The following is a 24976-nucleotide window of genomic DNA, read 5'->3' on the forward strand; positions in this document are numbered from 1 at the left end:
ACCAATATATATTACACACATACACACAGGGGGTGTGAGATAGCACTAGAATTTTTTAACACTATTTTAAATGCCACTTGTTCATGCCTAAACAAGTTCAAGTGCATGTTACAACCATTTGTGTGCTTGATCTTCAAGGTAATTCTGTTAGGAGCTCAGATATTCGGAGTTGTAGTGGATGCCATAATTTACAACAGTGCCCGACCCTCAAATCATCATCCATTTATTTCCAACCTGTATTCTGAATGGTGTGAAATCTCCAGTTTCCAACTCAAGGCAGCCCTAAAAAACACTACAGCCCCAACAGAAAATGGGTGATAAAAGTAAAAGGAATACCAACAAAGAGGCATTTCATAAATATTATAATGATGATGGATCTCATTTCCATCAGTTATCATTCGGAGCCCCCCCCCCAAAGTTCCTGTGCTAAAAGATGGCTGTCCCCCCCATGACAACGTTTGCTGTTATGTCACATGTCAGCGTCTTCCTCATGCCTACGAGTTTGCCCCTACTTGCTAGCAAGTACACTTCTGCATAGCAGGAACACTGCTATTATTAACAAGTGATTTGCAAATGAAATCCAGCAGCCAAAGATGAATAGAGGACTTGCCCAATGCAACAGACACAGGGAGGGTTATCCCTAACTCATCAAGAAGGGACTTCATTAGCTGGTACTGGATAATGAAGAAAGAAATTCCAGTGATAAAAATTCAAAGGGGGGTGTTCCTCTGTCATCGCTGCTCTTTTGGCTTGCCAGTAACCCATTAAGCTATCTACTTAACAGATTAGGTCACTGCTACAATTTGGCTCCCAGAAAACAACAAAGTGTAAATACTTATCTTCTTTTTGTAGATGATTTACAATTGTATAGTTCATCAGATGAGGAACTGAAAGCACAACTATAAGTGGTCAAAACATTTTCAGATGGCAGAATGTCATTTGGTCTTGATAAATGTGCAAAAGCAACTTTTAACACAAGAAATATGCAGCTCCAAGAAAACATCAGTTTTGGACAAAAACATGACATAAAAGAACTTGAGCAAGAGGAAGTGTAAATATTTGGGAATTGATGAATCAAGAACAACACATGAACAAATGCAAATAAAGCTTCGGTATATTTTAGAAAACGTATTAATACTGAAAAGGGTGCCAATATCTAGGAGTAATGTTCAAACTATAAACCAATTTGCTCTTCCTGTCCCAACTTACAGTTTTGGAGCGAATGACTGGCCCCAAAAGATGTCGGATAGGTTGGACAAGAAAACAAGAAAGATGCTTCATGCTCATCAAATGATAAAAAAAAACAAAAAAACAAAAAAAAAAACAGTGCATACCAAGACTATATATTCTCCATTCTGAAGAAGGTATGGGCCTTCTTAACATTGATTTTATATACATATATATATATATATATATATATATATATATATATATATATATATATATATATATATATATATATATTTATTACATATATAGATCTACAATCATGGGACTGCATACTTATCTGTTGACCTCAAGACCGAAACATAGTGGTTCATAGGTTGGTACTAGGCTATCAGCCCTAGGGCCTATACAAGCCTAGCCATAACAATTCCCTGGCTATTTCTTCCCACATTATTTACTTTCCTGGACCCTTGTCTAGCAGGGCGACTGACGTGATCCCTGGGGTGAATTTCCTTTCTCCCATCCAATCGTCAAGGTTCCTCTTGAAGAGGTCCAAAGAGGCACTCTGCTTGACATGTATGGGCAATCTATTCCAGAGTCTGGGGAGTCTCTGGTCAGGAACTTATCCCTCTAGCATGTTTTGTTTATTGTGATGACAAGGTTTAGATCCCTGGAGCGTGTAGCTCTGAGGGATTGGGATTTCTTTAAGTGTAGCATGTCCAACAGCTCTGGGTTTGACATGGCCTTGTATGTTAAACAGAGATCGCCTCTGAGTAGACGATATGCGACAGAGTATAGCTGGAGTTTTTTAAGGCGGTCAGCGTAAGGCATCTGCTTTAGGCCTGTGATTCTTTTAGTGAGGTATTTCTGAGGCCTTTCCAGTTGTTGCAGATGTCTTGAGAGGTACATACCAAATGGGGCATTGTATTCTATAATGGGTCTAATGAGGGATGAGTACAGTGGGACAATGACCTCCTTTTTTCTGGATGAAAAGCCCTTCGTGATGAGGTGTGCCACATAGGATTTCCTGACTGTTGTGGCGATGTGGTTATCAAAGGTGAGACCACTGTCCACCTGTGTCCCTAAGTCTCTTATCACACTTTCTGTGTTTAGTGTACTGCCACCTATATGGTAATTCATGGATACATGTTTTTCCCAAAGGGATAACAATACATTTCTTGGCATTGAGCTTGAGCCCATGGCTCTGGCACCAAGCATCTGTTTCTGTAAGGCCCTTTTGTAGAGTATCCACATCATTTGGGGATTCAATAATGGCTCCCAGTTTGCAGTCATCTGCAAACTTTGTTAGCCAGAGTCCCTTAGTGTTGACCTGTACTTCAGAGAAGTAGATGCCAAACAAGAGCGGCCCCATGACTGAACCCTGAGGTACTCCACTTGTCTGGAGATGGATTTGGAGTCGGCTACTTTTACAGTGTGGGTTCTATCAGTAAGCTATTTAGCAACCCATTGGGTGACATAGGGATTAATGCCCAGCTTAGTAAGTTTATCTATGATTCCAGAGTGGGGGCTGGTATCAAAGGCCTTGGCAAGGTCTAGATAGGCTGTGTGGACCACCTTACCCTTGTCCATGGCTCTGGAGACTGATTCAAAGAAGTCAATCAGGTTCAGGAGACAAGATCGGCCCTTCACAAACCCAAACTGGGTGGGGTCCAGTGTTTGAAGGTTGCCAATGTCTTTGTTTATAAGTTCCATGATAATACGCTCCATGGCCTTGCAGATAAGGCTTGTCAGACTGATGGGATGGTAGTTTCTGGGATCCAAGGTGGATCCCCCCTTGTGGATTGGGATAACTGTAGCTCTGCGCCACTCAGTGGGCACGAAACCTGAGGTGAGGCTATGATTAAACATGACACTTAGGTGAGGTGCCAGTTCATATTGTAGTTCATGTAGTACACAGCCCGGGATGTCATCTGGTCCCATGGATGCTGTATTCTTGGCTTTAGAGAGTGCGTTTTGTACCCGTGTGGCCGTTATTACTGGAATTTGGCAATCTTCCGGTATTGAGATGGGCCATTTAGGGGTGAGAGGGGGTGAAGTTGGCACTGAATCGATCTGCCAGGATATTGGCAATATCCTTTGGATCAGTATATTTAATGCCATTCTGTTTTAGCTCAGAGCAGATCTGAGCATTGCCATTTAGATTCTTGACATAGTTATAGAATGCTTTGTGGTTGTCTTTGGAATCTTTGGCAATTTTATTTTCGTAACTAGCTTTGGAGGATTTTATGAGGCATCTCAGTTTCTTACTGAGGCTAGTAAGGGAGTTTTTGCATCCTGGGATTTTCCTCTTTTCTGCAAAAGTTTCTTCCTTTTGTTGTAAAGTTTGTTTATGGCAGGGGACCACCAGATTGGCTTCCTTTTTGGATGAGAGCATTTTGGTTCTATTTGGGATGGCACGATTCATGCATGAGTGGATGTGCTCGTACAGTGCCTTAGTGTAGGATTCAGCAGTTGAACTTTCAGTTCCCGCCTGCATGGGTGTTATGAAGTTTGTCACTTCTGACTTGAGCAGCATGAAGTTGGCTTTGGAGAAGTTTTTATGGTGGTTTCTTTACTGGGGGTGGGGGTGGGATGTGGATGTTAAGGGTGATTAGCTTATGGTCAGACCTGACTAATGAGGGGTGACCATAGGTATGGAGCATTGATTTCCCATGTTGGTAATGACCAGGTCTAGGATATTGGAGCCCTGGTGGGACTATGGATTAGTTGATCCAGGGCATTGGAATTTATGAATTCCAAGAACCGCTACAAAGGTGTTGGGACATGGGTAGTTTTCCCAGTTAATGGCAGGGTAGTTAAAATCACCCAGTATTAGGGTGTTTGGTTCTATCTTAATATTTTCCAGTATGTTTAGAAAGGTGTAGTGAGAATCTTGGGGTATGGTGGGGGATCTGTAGCAAGCTACAATTTGGATTGCAGTCTTACCTAGTGTTAGTTGCACTTGGAGAATTTCAGACACATTGTGTTGGCCAACTAGCCTGGTGGTGTGAATATCCTTGGTGAATATTGACACTCCTCCACCTTTAGTGTTTTGGTCCTGGTTTGGTGGCCGAAAAGTGTGGTAAGAGTTGTAGCCTGGTATTGCAGGGGTGCTCTCTGGAGCCTTGAACCAGGTCTCTGTTACTGCACAGATATCGATGTTCCCCATTTTTAGGAGTGCCTCGAGAGAGTGCATTTTGAGGTTTAGACTTCTAACATTGAGTAGCATTACCCTCAGATTTTGCATGCTTGTACCTGTTACGGTGGTGGTTTTGTCCTTTGAAGTTTGCCTAAAAAAGGCACTATAGTGGTGGCAAGAGCCTTAGCCAGTAACCTGAATCCCAGGGGTGACAGGTGCAGACCATCTCTGGCAAAGCATCGTGGTCTGTCAATCATGTCATTCCAGGCAGACAGATACTGGATCCCCTTTGAATGACACCATAAGCTTAGCCAATTGTTGAAGTCAATCATTTTATCCTTATATTGTGGTATCATTCTGGGCGAAGGCAGGATGCTACTCAGGGCTAGGGTCATACCTGCCTGGGCCACATGATCCGAGAGCTCTTCCATGTCTCTTTTCATGTAGTCCAGGGAGGTACGTCTCAAGTCATTCACTCCAACATGGACAATGACAGAGTCATATCTGTACTTGTTGTGGAGTGACCTGAGTGCATGCGTTATGTGGCGGATCCTGGCACCCGACAGGCAGCTGACTAATTTTCTCCTTATTCAACCTGGTGAGAGGGACATCAGTGTGCCGGACTATAGAGTCACCTATGACTAAAGTGTTAGGTACATTGTCTTGCCTTAGGGGCTGTTGCTGGGTGGCACACTGGTGTTGTGAACTATGTGACACATTGGTTGTAATTGGTGTTTGTTTGCGTTTCAGCTTCAGAGGTCTTTGTTGCTTGGGCAGGTTACAGTTAAGGGCCTCTGCATATGTGGATTTAGTGTGGGTGTTGGTGGTGTGGGTTTAGAAGGGCTATGTGTTGCTTGAGATGTAGTGTGGGTGTTAACCTTCTCCTCTTGACTGTTTAGCACAATCTTGGGTGGAGAGAGCTTTGCTTCATTTTGGCTATGTAAGTGCATCTCTCACAGGTTGTAGTGTTGAGTGGTAGGAGGAAAGGGTTGTCTGTGTACATGAGGCAATTGCTGCATTGCCCCAGTATGCCCAGATTCACCAGGTGGACAGGAGAAATCACCGGAAGCTGACCCTTGGACATGCTTGGTTTGGGGCTTTTTTTTTCTTTGTAAAGTATAGGAGCTGTTTCCTTAGCAAGGTACTTTGCAATTATAGGCTGTTTAGTGCCTACTATTAATTTCTCCTTGTTAACAAGGAGAGTTCAGTGTTTGTATGAGTTTAAGGCTTCCTAGTGCTTTCCAGCAGGTATTAGAGAAAGTGCTAGTCACAGGGATGCTTAAAGGTAAGATTGAAAAGAATGCACTCTGCAGTGTGCACTAGAGAAGTTAGATGTGAAAGTAGGTAACTTGAGTTTTACCTGTTTAAAAAGTTAAGGTTTAGTGGAGAGTTACTATTTTAAAACAGCAAGATGGATTGAAAGGGGTGGTCACTTTTGTATTTTGGTACTATGAAATACTGTAGGATGGCCAATAAATTTAAATAATTGAAGGGGTGGGATTTCAAAAATGATGATTTTGTGATTACTCACATAAGCCAGTGAAAGTAGAGAGAAATGAGATATATGGCCAGATTAACATAAGAGGCGGGCAACTAGAAAGACACTGGTATTTAACAAGACAACTTAAATGGGTGGGAGGGCAGGAAAAATTCTGCCTGACTCAGAACAGAGAGCTGTGGTCTCTTTTGAAGTTTTAATATGCTGTTAAAACAGAATGCAAGCAAAACACAAAGTAAAGAAAACAAACTACAGTATTCAAAATATAGAAAGGCAATACAGTAATACAAAAAATAACAGCAAACTAACCTTTCCTTCACAGCAAAGTGTAGCAGAGTCTGGATGAGCCTTTCTGGTAAAGTGAAAGTTTTGAAACATGAGAATAAGTCTAAGATGACTTCCTTGCTTATTATAGCAGAAGCATATCTGTGTCAATCAGGAATGGAGATCAAACCATAAGTAGTTAAATCAGGCAGCAACTAAATGTGCCACAAAACAAAAGAAAAATAGGTGAAGGATCAGATCAGAAGGCAAGAAACGTGGAAATGCATAAATATAGTTGCAAGTAAACATAGTACGGAAGAACTGGGAACTTATTAAAACAGACCTATCTATTGTCAATGAACTACATGATTTTCCCAAGGTAGTGTTTAAGAAAGGTAGGTTCATAAATCTATTAACTTTAGTACAAAATATGGGGGTATGTACAAACGTCATATGTGCCCATATTGTAGATATACAGAGGTAGGGACAAACTTCTCTATTACAGGGATTAGATATACCACTAAACATAGGTTTGACTGCAATACAAAAGGAGTGGTTTATCTTGCCAAGTGTTATTGCTGCCCTGCCTTCTATATCAGAAAGACTGATAGAAGGTTGAGGGACACAGTATATGAACATTTGTATAGTATTAGAACTAACAAACTAGATAATGCCTTAGCTAGACACACTCACTCTTTTCCCAATCATGGTTTTACGTTTAGAGCCATAGAATGTGTCATCTCGGATTCTAGAGGTGGCCCAGTATCATTGTTACTTGAAAAAATGGAATTGTTTTGGCAATTACATACGTTTGCATGCCACTATCCACGCCTTAATGAGATGTATTCTATCAAGTGTATTTTAAAACTTAAAAGTCTTTTAAGATAACTATTGTCACGTACTGTTTAGACGAGTTTAAAAATTGCTTAGGGTAGAGATGTATAGTACTTTATACAGTACACATTAATGAATTTTATATCTTATGTATATTATTTTATTCAGTAGAGTTGTCCCAGTAGGAGGGATGTATGGGTTTTGTATGATTAGCTTAATTGCTTTAGTTTGATTAGAATTTTAGACTGAGTAGGGACATAACTAAAGTCAGAAACTCATTTATATATATTGTTTTGCTTTTATTTTTTCTGACTTTTACATTTCCTCGTATATGAGAATTAAGTATTTTACAAGTTTTTATAATATTTATAAATATATAAACAATGATTATTAATTATTAATAAATATGTAAGTAGGTTTAAATTAATTTAATTAGTAGTTATAATATATGGTATGGGTGTTTTAGGCATTTTGGTTTAGGCTGTGAGGGTATGTATTGGTTGGTTTCGATCAGCTGTTTTAACTAGCAGGCGGATCAGCTGATTGACGTTCACGTTATACACTGTGTTTTGAATATTTTGATTGTATCTGAAGAAGTCTAGCTATTCAGCCAGACGAAAAGCGCTTAACGTAATAAAAAGTCTCTATTTTTTTCTTGAAGTTCGTGGCTTTATTTCTTTTGTGGAGCAATAGTTGCAAGTATACAGAAGACTTGGAACAACTTCATGCTGATTAGGATCGAATGCAGGAATGGTTAAGGAGAGGTAAAGTTAAACCAAAAGATGAACTGTGGCAAAACTTGCATTGGGAAATGTGAAAATATTATAATACTGAAGTAGCTGAAAAACATTGGAAATATTAGCCAGAAATCATTATAGAAAATTATGAGGTTTATATCACATGGAATCAACCATTACCAGCAGTTCAAACAATAGATGAGAGAAAAACAGATGTAGTAGTTCATGAAAACAAGACAAAAGTAGCACTAATCATTGAAACTGCTACACCCCGTGACTACAGTGTCTTATTGTACAGAGACACACACAGTAATAAAATACCAGGATTTGCAGGTAGAAATGAGGGCAATGTGGAAGAAGGATACCCAGAAAGTTCTAACAGTAGTAGGAGCAACGGGTCTTAAAAAATTTACAACAGTACTTAAAAAAAAATTACAATAATACTTAAATATGTTACTGATACATGCAACTCCATACGAATTGCAGGAGTCATTATATGGTACATTGTGGGTGCTGTCAAGAGCATTTCTGGCTAACAAAGATTGAAACTATACAATTTCATGAACTTTAATCATATTTTGACTTAGGAACAGGGTTCATTCCAATCATGGTATTAGAAACCCAAAAGACTTGGTGAAATTAAGAAAGAAATTAGTTATAATTTAAGGGCTACTATGGACAAACTGAACAAAAGAAAAAAACTTTTCTGTCATGAAATTCTGCACAATCGAAACACAGGTACAGCACCACGAGTACTTATTTTTAATTTTAAAAGTTTTGTAACCTGGATGCCCTCATGGGGACAGATATTTGATGTGACCTTGTTCACCTGTAAAACAACCATAATTACATTCACTTAACAGTGGAAAGCAGTAAGCAGTTCTGTTAAGTCTGAGAATCTTTAGTAAAAGTGACAGTGACTTGTTTGCAGCAACTCGCACACGTTTCCTATGTATGCACCAATTCCACAAGACCAAAATGTAGATTTATTAAAATCCCAGAAATCCTTTACGACCCTTGGAATCACATCCCATACAGGGTTTCAACTTATGCTCCGCATGTACAGCTAGGAGTTCAGTATTGCACCTTCCCCAACATGTGCAAAGTCATAAAGGTGGATCTAACCTATTCTTATGGATTTTCAGAATTCTGAAAATGACAGGAATCCAAGGTTTCTGTACTGTCGAAAATGGAATGACAATATACAAAAAGTCACTTAAAAGCAAATGTATTGCTCTGTAAGATTGATGCATTTCATTATATCAAACAACCTGATAAGCATCATCCAAAATCATATGAAACAACCTGATAAACATCATCCAAAATCATATTAAACATTTTTCCAGAATAGGAGCTTCCTATATGGCTGCACACTCAGTAACAGCTTGTTTTTAGCTCTTCCAGTGTGAAAACAGAAACTCAGCAGAAAAGGCCAGTAGTCTTGTGTTTAAGGGGTAAATTTCAGTAACTAGCTTTTAAGTGCACTGTCTGGATGCCAGGAATAAAGAAATACAGAAGACCTGGAAAAATCAGCTACAAAAAGTGAGGAAGAAACAGTGACTGAGGAAAGTTTGCAGCTGTTCAGCGAAAAACAATGCAACCTTTAGATACGACTTCCAATAATCTACAGGAAGATACAAGACAACCGCATACAGACCTGGTTAAAATAAAACACTGATAGAATGTATCAACACAAACAAAAGGCTGGAAAAATGGAAGAAGTTTTAAACAGATATACAGATGAGATGATAAAGCTGCAAAAATCAGAGGTCGAAATGAAGAAAAGGCTGGCTGAATACGAGACTGCTCAGGAACAGATGTTTCAAAAAATAACAGAATTAGAGGACAGAGCACACAGGGAATACCTGAGATTTTTAGCTATAGCAGAGAATTTGGAAAGAACAGACCACATTAATTTTATGAAAGCACAAATAAGCAACTGGACTGGTACTTCACAGCAGCAGTTGTTAGTTGAAAGGGTACATCATGCATATTCTCCAAACCTAGTTATAAGCAACCTAGACCTTTAATGGTAAGGATGCAATCCTACCAGCAGAAGTTGATTCTGACAAAACTGTGGCAGAAGGACAAAATACTAAAAGTTAGAGACCGCAGAGTGTTTGTGGAGAAGGATTACTCATCATACACCAAGCAAAAGAGAAGTAATTCATTTCACTTTTCAGAGAATGTCGAGATGCAGGTGTGAGGATTCAAACTGCTGTATCCAGCTATCTTCAAAGTACTCTTCCCTGGAGGGACAAAATAATTTTTTGATGAAGTACATGCAAAGGAGGAAATACAAAAGTTTGTCCAACAAAAAGTAAGCTGTGACGCAAGAGATTCTGCTTCTTGTTCCTGTGGTAGTAAAAACCACAGAGAGACTGTACCTGTGAAACCTTTTCCAGTATTTTAACAGAAAATGTTGGAGAAGGAAAACAGCATGAGAGTTGACTAGAAGAATCGAGAGTACATTGGAAAGGAAGCAGAGACAGGATTTGGGCGATGGAGAACAATAATAAAACCAGTAAATGGGGGATTACAATGCAATAATTATATCTGTGAAATATGGCAGAACACGAAAATCTGGAAATATTGGACTTTTTCAAAATTTGTTGGATTTGTGGGGGACTCTAAAGTATATATTCTATTTCATGTCAATGTTCAGAAAAATGCTCTGGGGAGGGCAAGACGGGGAGAAAGCTAACTAAGTAAAGAAAACACTTTTGTTTCTTAACAGTACTGTATTTGTGTTGCAGCTTTTCTTTGCATGCTATTTTTAAGTGTAATTGGAATTGTAAACAGGTGTTTTTCTCCCCTCTTTTCTCTTTCTACTTGTACAGTTTTGAGAAATACAGGCAATGTAATGATTTAAAAAAGGAACCTGGTTAAAAATGCATGACAAAGTTAAAATTAATTTGTTTTTTCATTCTTGCATGGGGAAATGACTGATTAAGGATCTGATTAGTTTTAAGAGAGAGCAAGTAAATGAAAAAAAGTATTGAGAATTGTGAAGCTTTGTTTTTCTAGCAAATGCATGTATGTATACGAAGCAGCAATTCTGCAGCTGGTAGTCATGTCTCCATGGAGATAATCTTTAAAGAAAAACTGGAGAGTCTGGTGGAAGGGGACTGGCTGGGGGAAAAGAAAAAAAAAAGGAGAGAGAGAAATTGGCTAGGGCATAATGTTCTCTGAAAACAATCAGGGGTTTTCCCAGCTGTGAGAGCTTTAAAGACAATAGAAAGCCAACTACACAAAGTTTTCTCAGTTTTTTTTAATGCAGATGCTTTTTTTTTTTTTTTTATCCCTTCTCTCTTTCTGTGTTCGGTTTTAAGAAATGCAGTCACTGCAATGGAAAAAGAAAGGGGGGAGTGAGGTAAAGTCTGGTTAAGAGAGTATGTCAAAAGAAAAATCAGTGTGCTTTTTCATATGCTTGCAAAGGGAAATGACTGGGTTAAAACCCTAGGTATTATCCAGCAACAAGTTTATTACAAAGCATGTAAATAAAAAAGAATAGTGACTATTATAAGGCTTTTTTCTGGTAAACAGGATACCCTTAGCAGTTTGTGTCTGGTTTGCATGTCACTAGAAGACAATCTGATAAAAAGAAATGGCTTGGAGAAACTGTTTACTGAAAGTATTCAAGTGTTTTCTCATCTGGGAGAGTGGGAGAGCTATAACTATAAACAAAATAGCACTTACTAATAGCACAGGCTGTACCATGCGTCTTAGCATGACAAACCTTTCTTTCTGGTAACTCTAGCTTGTCTGTGTGGCTATCAACTTAGAACTTTTGTTCTGATTAGGAAGCAAAAACCTCAATATTCAAAGATGTACATAGTTTTGTGTGTGTTATTAAGTTAATGGGTTCTGGGGGTGGAGGGGGTTTTGTTTGTTCTGTTTGAAAGCTTTCAAAAAAAAAAAAAAAAAAAAAGTTATGCAAGAAGAGGCATAGGCGCAAATGGATATGACAAGAAAGAAACAATTGTATAAAAGACCAATCTGCCAAAGAGTATATGCATGTAACAAAAGCTGGAACTAGACACTTAAAAAAGCAGTTGTACATAAAAGGTGGTAATAACTATATAAGAAAATGATGCTTTCTGTAACGTCTTTCAATGTGAATGGTCTTACAGGTAAATATAAAAAAAAGAGAGTAGTGAACTATATTAAAAAATGGAGAGTGCAAATAGCTATGCTACAGGAGACGCACCTGGAAAAAAAATGAACATGTGAATTTGATAAAGTAATGTTTTCAGGATGGTTATTCAGTGGAATATCTGGAGCAAAGGAAAAAAGGAGTACTTATATTAACTGTGAGAAGCTGCAACAGTGATAGAAGATAGTGATATCATCAAAAAGATGATAATGGAACATGCGCTAGAGAGGAGGATTACACTGGCATGCATTTACATCCCACCTAAAACTACTATAATGGAGCTTAAGAAAATTCTGGGAGAAATAATTAGCTTTCAGCAAAGAATATTACTTATAGGTGGAGACTGGAATTTGGTTTGCAACAGTGAAGATGCATCTGGAGGGCCTAGAAGGGAAAAATATAACAAAGGAGGGTAGATTTTTGAAGAAATTTATAAAAGTGGTTGGCATGGAAGATGTGAATTAAGTACTAGGAGTTTGGAGTGAATTTACATATTCACTGAACTATAAAAGCTGGGCTAGGCTAGATAGATTTTATATCTCAGCTGAACATGTGCATTTAACTGAAGGTCTTGAAATGCACCCAATAACCATTTCAGATCATGCGCTAATAACGAAAATAAAAATGCAAGGTAATGACATAAAAATGAGACATTGGTGCTTTCACACCTACTGGTTGAAAAGAGAGGAATTTAAAAAATGGGTTTTGGAATTAATTCAGGAGCTACTAGAGAAGATAAAATTTTCTTCTGAAAGTTAGGGAGCTGGATAAAATTAAAGTGGAGTTTAAAACTAGGGTGGAAATGAAAGAAAGGGTGATATGATTAAGAAGTAACAAGAATAATTTAGAGGGATTGACAAATGGTAAAATATTGCAAAATATGGGGGGGGGGGAATCTCTAAGAACAAGAAAAGGAGCAACTGCAAAATGCTAAACAGAAAATAAGGAATTACCTCGATAACATGCACAAGTTTAGAAAGACTGCTTTTATGCAACTGTTTTGATAATAACTCTACAGCACAAAAACTTTTAGCACAACTGAGGAACAGAAAGTGGAAAGGGCTGTCACCAAGCGTAGGGAGCCTACAACAAGGAAGATAACAAGAGATGCTGTAGAAGTATTACAAATATTTTGGAAATTTTATGAAAGTTTATATAAAGCAGAGAAATAATGGAAATAAAGAAAAGGTACAAATGGAAATGTTTATGGAAGAATTAAATATGCCAAGGTTAGCAGTAGATGAGGCTCAATTACTAACAGGATATGAAGAGATGAGATAAAAATGGCTATGTATAACCAATCTACAGGAAAGTGCCCCAGGAATAGATGGTATTCCTATGGAAGTTTGGAGGGAAAAAACTGATAAAGATCTGTAAAGTTTTCGTTTAACAGTATTTTACGGGGAGAAGTACCAGCAACCTGGAAGAAGGCGGTGGTAATGGTAATACCTAAAGAGGGTAAAGATCCATCAGATCCAGCTTCATACAGACCCACTTCAATACTAAACTGTGATTATAAAGTGTTTATGTCTATAATGGCTAAAATAATGGCACAAGTGATACCAAATTTGATAGATATGGATCAGTGTAGTTTTGTTGAGGGGCAGCAAACATTTGACAAAATTAACAGAACACTGATGATCCAGAGGGAAGCAGAATGTAAGAAAATATCACTTTTATGGGTGGGTCTTGTTGCAGAGAAAGCATTTGACAGAGTACACTGGGACTTCATGAGCAATGCAATGGAAGCATTTGCTTTCCCTGATACAATTATAAGGTTGATTACAAGTATATATGAGGGCTCGAAGGCGAAAATTAAAGTGGGTGGGATCTTCCCTGATAACACTTCTGTTTGGAACCAGGCAGGGTTGTCCTCTTTCACCTTTGTTGTTTGCATTATATTTAGAACCACTGGCAAAAAAAACAAGGGACTCAGAAATTCAAGGATATAATTGGTATGTAGTCAGGAAAAGCTGGCTCTATTTGCAGATGATATTATTTTATACATAATACCAGAAAGGGACATTACAGTGTTATGGGTCATTTTAACACCATTTCAAATCTTCTCTGGATACAAAATTAATAAAGCTAAAACAAAGACAATGGCAGTAAATTAAGTACCCACACACGAATTGGTCCAACAGACTTCCCTCCACTGACTCCCTTCAATACTTCTTGTAGTTTGGTGACCCTGTTCCTTAGAAGTGTATTTGGACCTAATTAATTCCCTAACAAAAGGTTACTTTTTGACCCTCTATCTTACTACCAGGCTTTTCCTTTGGACTTTCACAGACTAGTGCATCAAATTCTTATTGGACTTTCAAAAGCTAGCGCAAGTACTTTCTTTAATTCATCTTTATTGTAAAGCCATCCTATACTATTTGTCCTCTATTCCTAACTAACCTGCTTAGTGTCTACACTGATATGGATTGTTTGTTTAGGAATCCACCTTACCTATTGCTCTCAGTGCAACCCTGCTCCATTTGCCCTCGCTACCGCTCAGGCTCACTCTGTTCCCCTACCCTGTCCCATTTCCCACCGCCCCCACTACCACTAGATTTATACCTAACCTCTCCACCTACCAAACCTACACCAATTACTCTCTAGTGGACACCGCATCATCAACCAATCCCCTTATCCCCACCCACACATACTCGTCCCACTAACATGATACACACACACTATCACAAGCCACTTACCATGCACACAGTCTATCTCGTCATCCTTTTTCTCCTAGCATCAACACACTACCTTACTGTCTACAAAATCCTACTTAATGGTACCTTAACTACCCCTTCAAAACATACTTCCTCTCACACATCTCCTGCCCATCACTACAGCCTACACATATCCCCAAGTAGTTACCACCACATTATTCTCCCACCTCCCTCAGGAAGACTCCTCACAATCTCTACCAAATCACTTACTACAAATAGATATATAGCCATTCGAACCAAACTCAAACCATATTAGCCGTTGACTGATCCTAGCTGGAGACATACACCCCAACCCAGGGCCAAACCCTTGCATAAATACTCCATCTGGTCCATTTCTCTCACCCAACCAATCTCCCATCTCTAGACCAAAAATAGCCTTCTACTTCTTAGCTTAAATATCAGAAGCATAAATAACAAAGTGCACCTACACACCATGCCACCTATTCCCTCGATTTACTATCCTTAACTGAAACATGGTTAAAATCCACAACACCAGACAGAGTTCCTCCCACCTGGGTACAATGTATTATGAAAAGATAGACTATCCAAAAAAGGGGGTGGGGTAGCATTAATTTACAAAAACCTAAAAATGTGTACCGTTAATCCTCCAATCCCTTCCCTCAATACTTCTGAACTTCTCCTAGCCAAACTCAAACTTAGCAACAAAAATCAATCAATGTTATCACTGGCTATATACCACCAGGCAACAATATTCTCTCCCTAGAATCCATCCTACACTGGGTTAATCAAACTCTTCCTCAAGAAACCATCATCCTAGGTGACTAATGACTGGAACACTTGTTCAACCACTTACCCCACCAACCATATTAATCTCTACAGCTTCTCCCAAGTCATTCATTTTAGCACTAGGTGAGGAAATGCTAAAAATCAAACAGTCTCCTAGATTGTATCTTGATAAGACCAGTACTCCATAGCAAGCAGGAGTCCTTTTGGATACCCTTAGTGACCACCAACCCACCTTCTTACTAAAATACATGCCAACTCTACCCCACTAATACAAACTACCTGGAGCAAAAATAACATTGACTCACACAAATTCAAACTCCAACTAAAATACCATAATTGAAACATACTAAAAGAAGTACCCCTAGAAGAAGCTGTAATCCAATTCAACAACATTTTTCTAAAAATCCTAGATGCCCATGCCCACCTCGTACCACAAAACTCAAAATGAATACTGCCCCCTGGATCACCAAAGAGACTAAAAATAAGATTCCTCAAAGGAACAGAGTTTGGCATCACTGGAGAGTCACAAAAACTACAGCAACTACAGAACAATTCCAAAAACTTAGAAAAGAAACTAAAAAAAACTATTCTCCAGGATGAAAGTAATTTCCTACATCTGCAAAACAGGCACCAAAACCACCCCAAAAAATTCTGGGCAGGAATAAACTACTTCACCCTGGCAAACCCTCCAACCCATCCCCAACCTCCACAGGCGAAATCACCGACATACCTGAATTGTTCAACAAATACTTCACAGAAACCATCTCTAAACTAGTTCAACAACAACCCACTACTACTACCAGTATCTGCAAACCTGCAGTCAGTCCCCCAAACTACCTTCCTCCAATTCCAAACCATCTTCCTCCAATTCCAACCACTTTCGACACGGCTATTAATAGGACGTGCTGGAGAGATAGATTCATCACCCAAAGACTCCCTATGCTGTGGAACAAAATCCCGGTACATGTGAGGCAGAGCACCTCGCTGGCCTTGTTCAAGAGAAATCTTGACCAATGGATGGGAGATCGCAGATATACCCCAGGAATTACCTCAGTGTCACTGCTCGACAGAGGCACAGCAAAATAATGGGTATAGTTCCCCATACTAAAGGGGTGGCGTAAGCCACAAAACAATGGGCTAGGCTTATAAATGCCCTCGGGCAGATAGCCTAGTATGAACCTATGAACCTATGAACCTATCTCTACCAATTATGTCAAACAATTACTATCCAAACTTAAACCTACTACCTTAGCAGCAGATGGCATCCCAGCAGAATACCCCCAGTTCGCTGCTAATGAATTTGCCTACCCAATCTCTATTCTACTTAAAAGATCTATATCAGAAAGCACCATCCCACCAATCTGGAAAGCCTCCTACATCATCCCTTTACACATAAAGGCGGAACATCCACTAACCTCACCAACTATCGCCCTATTGTCACATCCTGTCCCCACTAGCAAAAATTCTTGAAAAATGTACATATTACCAACTTATGCCATACCTACTTAACAACCAACTTCTCTCTCCTACCCAGTATAGATTCTGCCCTGCCCACAGTAAGACCACAGCCCTTCTTTCCTTTACAAACCTCATCAACCAAAACAGGCACTTAGGTAAACTAACATCTGATATATTCTTGGACCTGTCAAAAGCTTTCGATATGGTCAACTATCCCAAACTACTCCACTCCCTTACTAATCTTGGCCTTAATGATCACGCACTAGCCTGGTTCCAAAACTATCTACATGGTAGACATCAAGCAGTTTGATGGGACAACAACCTATCGTCACTGCTGCCTATTAAGACAGAAGTCCCACAAGGGTCCATTCTGGGAACCCTTCTATTCTCCATCTTCATTAATGATCTCCACAACATATGCCAAGATGCAACTGTTATACAATATGCTGATGACTCAACATTAGTCTGCTCAGCCAATGACCCACATGAACTCCTCTCCATTAAATCAAAGTCTAGACCAACTTTACTAGTAGTAGTGACTATTGTAACAGAGATAAAACAACTAGAATTGGGATCTTTATAAAAGGGAAGGAAGCAAACTACACAAGAAAAATGTGAATTGTGGGAACAATATATGTAGAGCAGGAGCAAGGTTAAAGAAGCAGGATTTGACTGAGCCCTATGCTGCTTAACTGATTATGACTGGATAGATTATAAGTGATGTATAAATGTTTGCAACTACAGCTGCTTCAATGGTGTCTATGTTGTATAATGTTTACAACTAAAGTGGTGTCATTTTGTTTTTCATTTATATAAATGAAAGACTGCCTATGTCATATGTGAAAATGTAATAAAGGTGTTTGTTTGGGGATGGGGGAGAAAACATTTTTCCAGAATAATTCATGGTATTCATTAGAACTGCACCTCCCCATACCTGGTTTCATAATTCTCACCTCTGAGCTCAATTCTTGTAAGTCTTAAGTTCATGCGCTCTGTGAGGTTATAAAACCTAAATTTGGGAGGTCCACAGACACTCCCATGAAAATAACGTTTGGGGTTCTAGCAAAGGCTGCAAGAGATGTGGCAACTACCAGAACAGTTGAGTTCCACAGAACATTCAAGGGTACTTTGGCCATTCTGGACAAGAAAAAACATTCTGCTTCCTGCAGCATTACCTGAATATTTCTCACTGGATGCAGTCTAGGACTGTCTGTCCTTCCACTTGGAAGGCCATGACATATAACAGGTGTCTCATGGACACAGTATCTAGAAACTTTACCATTTCCTTCATGGCCATCCACAAGTTGGACTCTGCCCCAATCCCAAATGTACCATCCCCATCAAAAGGTTGCAGCCAGATAAGAGGCCCAGAGCCTGATGATAAAAAGGGACAGCATTTTGAATATTGGCACTTTCACAAATTGGTTGAGAAAGGAAAGATGCAGAAATTGTTTGCATGAAGTTTTTTCTTTGGTACTAGAAAAATTCTTGAGTAAAAACCATTCCCTGCCAGGGGGAAAGGAAAAGGTTCCATTACCCTTAGAGTCAGCAGATACATAGGTAGGTATTAGGCTATTGGCCCTAGGGACTTTATAAGCCTAGCCAAAAAGGTACCCTGGCTTTCACCACCCAAGAAAATTATTTTCCTGAGCCCCTGTCGAGCAGAGCCACAGAGGTGATCCCCGGGGTGAATTTCCTATTTCCCATCCAATCAAGAGTTTTCTTGAAGAGTTCTAATGAGGAGCTTTGTTTGATATATATATATAGGTAGTTGGTTCCAGAGTATGGGAAGTATTTGGGACAGGAAACCCCTCCAGCATGTTCTGTTTATTGTAGTGACAAGGTTTAGGTCCCTAGAGCATGTAGCCCGGAGGGATTGAGATTTCTTTAAATGGAGCACGTCCAACAGCTCTGCGTTTGACATAGCACTGTATGTTAGGCAGAGATCGCCTCTGAGTAGGTGATATGCGACAGAGTAAAGCTGGAGTTTTTTGAGATGGTCTGCGTAGGGCATCTGTTTGAGGCCGGTAATTCTCTTTGTAAGGTATTTCTGCGGCCTTTCCAGTTGTTGTAGATGTCTTATGTGGTACATACCAAAAGGGGCATTGTACTCTATAATGGGTCTAAATGAGTGACGAGTAGAGGGGAACAATGACCTCTTTTTTTTCCTGGATGAGAAACCTTTTGTGATGATGTGTGCCACACAGAAGGATTTCCTGACTATTGTGGTGATGTGATCATCAAAGGAGAGACTACTGTCCACCTGTGTCTCAAGGTCTCTTACCACACTTTCGGTGTTAGGTAGACTACCACTTATGTGGTAGCTCATGGGTACAGAGTTTTTACCAAAGGGGATGACGATGCACTTTTTGGCATTGAGCTTGAGGCCATGGCTTTGACACCAGGCATCTGTCACAGTGAGGCCCTTTTGTAGGATGTCCACATTGTTAGGAGTTTCGATTATGGCTCCTAGTTTGCAGTCATCTGCAAACTTCATTAGCCAAAGACCTTCTGTGTTAGCCTGTACTTCAGAAAAGTAGATACCAAACAGGAGAGGACCCAGGACTGAATCATGTGGTACTCCACTTATTACTGGTCTGAAGTCGGATTTGGAGTCTGCTACTTTCACAGTGTAGGTTCCGTCAGTGAGCCAGTTGGCAACCCATCTTGTGACATAGGGATTGATACCTAGTTTAGTGAGTTATCTGTAATTCCAGAATGGGGGATGTGTCAAAAGCCTTGGCGAGATCTAGACAGGCCATGTGAACCACCTTACCCTCATCTACGGCTTTGGTGACTGCTTCAAAGAAGGGTTAGAAGACCTGATCTGCCTTTTATAAACCCGAACTGGGTGGGGTCCAGAGTTTGGAGATTACCAATGTCTTTGTTTATAATTTCCATGACAATACATTCCATGGCCTTGCAGACCAGGCTTGTTAGGCTAATGGGGCAGTAGTTCCCAGGGTCCGTGGTGGCTCCCCCTTTGTGGAGTTGGATAACTGTCTCTGTGCGCCATTTAGTGGGCACAAAGCTTGAGGTGAGACTATGAATGAACATTGTGCTTAGGTGGGGTGTCAGTTCATTATGTAGTTCATGTAGAAAGCAGTCTGGGATGTTGTCAGGTCCTATGGATGCTGTGTTCTTGGTTTTGGAGAGTGTGGTTTTTACCTGTGCAGCCGTGATTACAGGAACTCTGCATTCTTTCAGTATACAGATGGGCCTTTAGGGGGTAAAGTTAGCACTGAACCTATCTGCCAGGATGTTGGCAATATCAGTTGGTTCTGTATATTTAGTGCCATTGTGCTGTAACTCAGAGCAGATCTGATTGTTGCCATTGAGATTCTTGGCATAGCTATAGAATACTTTGTGGTTGACTTTAGAATCAGTGGCGATTTTTTTTCGTAACTAGCTTTGGAGGATTTTATGAGGGATCTCGGCTTCTTACTGAGGCTGACCAAGGAGTTCCTCCAATTATGAGATTTTACTTTTTTGCAACAGTTTCTTTCTTCTATTGTAGAGTTTGTTTATGGCAGGGGACTACCAGATTGGCTTCCTTTTTTTGGAGGACAGCTTCTTGGTTCTGTTAGGGATAACACGATCCCATGCACTTGTGTAAGTGTTTATAAAGTGCATTTGTGTAGGATTCAGCAGTAGTACCTCTATTGTCCATCTGCATGGGTGTCGTGAAGTTTGCCATTTCTGTCTTAAGAAACGTGAAGTTGGCTTTGGAGAAATTTTTTACGGTGGTTTCCCTAATGGGGGCGGGATGTGGATGTCTAGGGTGATTAGCCTGTGGTCGAATCTGACCAACGAGGAATTGACCTGTAGTGTGGAACACTGGTCGCCCATGTTGGTAATGACCAGGTCTAGGATATTGCTGCCCCTGCTGAGAGTGTGGATAAGTTGATCCATGGCACTGGAATTTATGAATTCCAGAAAACGTTGAGTAAGAGAGTTGGTACACGAGTAGTTTCCTGAGTTAATGGTGGGGTAGTTGAAATCGCCCATTATTAGGGTGTTGGGTTGTACCCTAATATTTTCCAGTGTATCAAGAAATGAGGAGTGGGAATCCTGGGGTGGTGGGGATCTGTAGCAAGTTACAATTTGGATTGTGGTCTTGCCCAGAGTTAGTTGTACTTGGATAATCTCGGATGCATTACGCTGAGCAACTAGCCTAGAGGTGTGAATATGCTGAATGACAGGGAGAAATGAAGATGTTTGATCTGGTGGATGAGGTGGAATCTCATCAACAGGAGGAAGGGATTCCCACTGCCATCTGTACCCCTGTCAGCAACCATTTTGAGATTATCGATTTCCAAAGATAAAAATGGAGAGCTAGATTTTGGGGAAGAACTGAAAGACTGCCACAGTGGTGGTACAGGGTTATGATTTACAGATAGTCATTTAGACTTGTTGGGCTGTACTTGTTTTGGGAGCTCCCCAACCCCTTTTTCTTACAGCCTCCTTACCATTTGTTTTTGAACGTCTGCTTTGCTGAGAGATTGCTGATGCTGCTTATTTTCATTTTTGTAAAAGGATCCCAAGTTAAGGGTGCAAACTTTAAACTTGATGAAGGATGACTGAAAAACTGGAGTCACCTCGAGTCCGTTCCCCTCCATCAAATTTCCAAGACCTTAGACCATCTGCTGCTGAAGACAAGTGCCTTATCAAGGGGTGACTTCAACATTTCAGCTTTTACATCCTCAAGAACATTTTGAAAACAAAACCATGCAAACCTTCCCACAGCAGACACAGTAGCTGCTACTCTGGTAGATACAGCTGAATCAGAAGAACACTTCAAAAAATGCTTGGTTACTTGAGAAGCAGAAACAACATGGCTACTTAGAGAATATTTACAGAAAGTGGCAATAATTTTCAAAAGAAGCAAGCAAAAACTAACATACCAGTGTGACAATTAAGACGTCTATAATAACAGTGGCAGAAGAATACACATTTACTAAATCTATCAAAACCTTTCTCATCTTTGTTAGAGGGTGAGGGATAAGCATTTATTAAATGCTCAGCTGCAGAAAGATTTGACAAGAAAATTACTGCAGGATCAAATCTGGGATTAAAAAATAAGCATTTGTAAGACTGAGGAACAATTTATCTCCATTCCTATGGGCTTGCAGGCTGGTTGTCAGGTATGTTTCTCCAGGCTGGTTGTCAGGTATGTTTCTCCAGGCTGTAATAAAGTCATCATCCACGGCTGGAAGAATATTAGGAACATCAGTAGCCTAGAGAAATTCCAGTTGTAATAAAGCATAATATTTTTGCAAAGAAAATGGAATGTTATTTTGTTCCCACTGAAGATATTGGTTCATCCAAGACAAAGTTTCAGAAATGGAAATTTTTTCAAAGGGAGGACAAGTACCTTCCTCACAGCCAGAGACTGTTATAGAAGAAATAACCGTATTTGTTCCCTCAAATTCTATTGCCTATTCATCACACTGGGAATATTCAAAAACTGAATAATCTTTTTTTCTCTTACCAGTAGAGAAGGGTTAACCTGTACTAAGCCCTGAGATAAGCCTAAAAAATCTTCTCTATCTAAAGTAAGGGATAGAAGAAGGAGATTTAGCTTCCTGCTTGTTTTTAACAGGAAAATCCATAGCAGCAAACCAATTCCTGTCAGAGACATGACCTTGGGGAACAGGCATCACAGTTTAGCTGGGAAGAGAAGCATTTGCCCGCCCACTCCTTCCTTGTGACTTAAGACAGAGGTTCTCCTATGCCTAATGTGGACACTACAACAGCCACAGTGGATGTGTCTAACCCCTGTTCTATGGTGGAAGTCATTACACCAAAGGAACCCAAGGAAAATGAGTGGTACGAGTAACCCGAGAAGGCTGCTGAAAGGTCACCCCAGCTGTGGCTGAGGCATGGAGGCAACCTGCTTAACAGGCAAAGGCGGTCTTGAAATTTTATTTTTGTAACAGGAGGAAGGAAAGAGAGGAACAGGTAAACTGCTCTATCGTTAAGCTGAAAATCAAGCCTGAAATGTGGCAAGTGATGTCAGCAATCGCCAGTAAGACGTAAGTATTAAAAAGCAGCATTTTCCCAAAAAAATACACAGTGATAAGCACAAAGCACACTTGCCCAGTGTCTAAAAAAACAGTTTGTAAAATTAACTAAAAAATTAGAGTAAACTAAAAATAACTGTTTACAGCAAAAAGAACCACACTGTTTTAACTGACAGAAATGGCACAACAGTCCCAAAAACAAAATCTTAACCAAAACTAGACAATTCTTTTTTTTTGCGTTGGGGGGGGGGGGGAGATAATGTTTCAGTCAAAAAAATAATGTGGAAAGTCCCCCCCCCCGAAGGGAATTTATCTGCACAGCAACAGAGAAATAGTAGCTGACCACTGATCCTCAAAATCAACAGCCTGAGTACGTGGATGGCATCCTTAAGCTTTGGAAACTGTCTGGCTGTTGTATGCCTGGCAGGCTATAAATTCATATAGCCAAGGCTACTGCAGCAGTGATTAATATGAATGAATGACAGAATGTTGTCTAATGACAGAAGTTGCATATTTACTGTAATCAGAGATTTCTGCATTGGCAGTTTCATATCTGTCATAATCACTACCCTTCCTTCTCCCTACCTGGGGATTAGTAGACATCTTAATGTTTAAGGGACTCGGCAGCAGAGTATTTTTTTTTTTAATTACTCTGTGCTGTTTGTGCAGGGTGTCGAGATCTGGAAGTGGGTCCTTAGATGCACAGCACAGTGGACATAAGGTAGCTTGGGAAAGTTTTAAGTCCTGGGCTAAGCCTTGCCAGTCATCATCCTATTGGTAGGAGTGATGAATCTCCAGTGGGAAACTCCCCTTCGCAGAAATCCTAGGAAGAGCAACTCATTGCTGGTACCACGACAGGAGGTTGCATTGCTGATACCACAAGAGGTTGCAGAGGGATTCACCACCTTTGAGGCTTTGGGTCCAGTAACCAAAATTTGAATGGACTCAAGACAGTGACTTCAAAATCACCATAATCAGCACAGATATCATTCCAGCCAACCAGAATCACTCTACAGGTGATGAATGGTAAGACCTCTGTATATGAATTAAAAACTTGGTCCAATTCAAATGGAGAGCCTCCTCGCCCAGATAAGCAGAAGCCTCCAACTTCCACTAGATGACATAGCCTGTTCCTGGGTCTACAGCTTCACCCTGCACAGGGACCCCACAGGGAAGAAGAACAGAGGGGGATATGACTAAAGACAGGAACAGCCTCCTCATCTGCTAATTCTTAATGGGGGGATTCGGTGGAGGGAAGCAAGACAGCTGTACTTCTACTCCAAAGGCCAGAGTGAGTCTAGGTCAGAGAGACGTGACTGGCCTGTAAGAGATGGGTCCTGGGCCAAGACCCATAAATACTGGCCTAACTTGTGTTGGGGCAAAGCCATGCATGGAGCACCTAATTAGTGACAATGGCACTTACGGGGTGTTCTCCCAGAAGAGTGACAGCACTGATGGAGAGGAAGCAGCACATTACAAGGCAGGGTCTGATAAACAAGAACTGCAACCCCTTCCCAAAAAGCCTAGTCTTACTGAAGTATTAGGTAGAAGGCCATGTAACTTGTCCTTGGGGGGGAGAGGTCACACCATCTCCAGAAGAGACAAAGCTATGCCTAAAGCTTTACCAAAGCATCCGCTGCAGCCACAACATGGCATCTCAAAGCAGGATTATGTCAGCATAGCACAAAGCAACAAATACGGCTAACAACTCCAAAATGAGTAAGAACCTGATTAGGAGGGCAATGTCATTGAGAACACTAAATGTTAATCTGGTAGAGGTTGATATTTTCTCTACAGATCGGTCCCTCCTTTTGGACCCATCCTGCATATCATTTAGGTGAGAATATGATGATTTACTGGGGATGCTGAAGACCTGCAGAAATCAAACAAAAGTTAGCAGTGAGGTGAATATACAAGGTATCACTCAGATGCTCTGGGGTAGTAAATCAGCGAGGGGGTTTCCAGCATTCCATGAAGATATTGTCAAAGGTTGGCTCCAAAGGGGTAAAGATCAAACAACCTGGCAACGGTGTACCCCATAATAACCTGGAGAAAAAGCAAAGAAAAAAATTACATCACCACACTGTCCCCCTAAGGAAATATCAGCCCAAGAGAACCTCAAGAAACTTAAAGACTCGACACTGTCTCAAAAAATGAAAGCCTCCAGCTGAGTGCCAACCACAAAGGATACTCCACACCTACTGACAGCTGTGAAACCAATACCACAATGACTCAT

The 24976-nt window shown here is 40.2% G+C and overlaps 2 protein-coding genes across 5 annotated transcripts in view; both read right to left on the reverse strand.

Moving 5' to 3' along the window:
• The window catches only part of CLK3 (CDC like kinase 3), a 1797083-nt gene that overhangs the window by 201810 nt on the left and 1570297 nt on the right, over nucleotides 1-24976 (reverse strand). The gene's annotated exons all lie outside the window — the stretch shown is intronic.
• EDC3 (enhancer of mRNA decapping 3) overlaps nucleotides 1-24976 on the reverse strand; it is an 886050-nt gene that overhangs the window by 145463 nt on the left and 715611 nt on the right. The window lies entirely within an intron of this gene.

Source organism: Protopterus annectens, chromosome 7.part0 (assembly GCF_019279795.1).
Source record: "Protopterus annectens isolate FY-2018-M chromosome 7.part0, PAN1.0, whole genome shotgun sequence".
Taxonomy (NCBI): domain Eukaryota; kingdom Metazoa; phylum Chordata; order Ceratodontiformes; family Protopteridae; genus Protopterus; species Protopterus annectens.